At 50.1% G+C, this 483-nt stretch overlaps 1 protein-coding gene across 1 annotated transcript in view; it reads right to left on the bottom strand.

Annotated features, from left to right (window-relative positions):
- Positions 1-483, bottom strand: part of LOC122550347 (maestro heat-like repeat-containing protein family member 1) — an 81,704-nt gene that overhangs the window by 12,155 nt on the left and 69,066 nt on the right. The gene's annotated exons all lie outside the window — the stretch shown is intronic.

The following is a 483-nucleotide window of genomic DNA, read 5'->3' as shown; positions in this document are numbered from 1 at the left end:
TCAATTCACAAATTACATGGAGCTTTCACCAACTCCCGCCCTGGGATTTGAACCATTGCCTCCAGACCGTTACTGTCTAGGTCACTAACCCGAGATGTCATCATGACACCCCAGTATTCGCCCAGAAACATGACTGGGTAAAAACAATGACTGCAGATGCTGGAAACCAGAGTCTAGATTAGAGTGGTGCTGGAAAAACACAGCAGGTCAGGCAGCATCCGAGGAGCAGGAAAATCAACATTTTGGGCAAAAGCCCTTCATCAGGAATACAGGCAGATTGGAGAGATAAATGAGAGGAGGGTGGAAGTGGGGAGAAAGTAGCATAGAGTACAATAGGTGAGTGGGGGTGGGGATGAAGGTGATAGGTCAGGGAGGAGGGTGGAGTGGATAGGTGGGAAGGAAGATAGGCCGGTAGGACAAGTCATGGGGAGAGTGCTGAGCTGGAAGTTTGGAACTGGGATGAGGTGGGGGAAGGGGAAATGT

Source organism: Chiloscyllium plagiosum, chromosome 5 (assembly GCF_004010195.1).
Source record: "Chiloscyllium plagiosum isolate BGI_BamShark_2017 chromosome 5, ASM401019v2, whole genome shotgun sequence".
Lineage (NCBI taxonomy): Eukaryota > Metazoa > Chordata > Chondrichthyes > Orectolobiformes > Hemiscylliidae > Chiloscyllium > Chiloscyllium plagiosum.
Note: the sequence above shows the minus strand (reverse complement) of the source record. Positions and strands in the feature narration are given on the sequence as shown.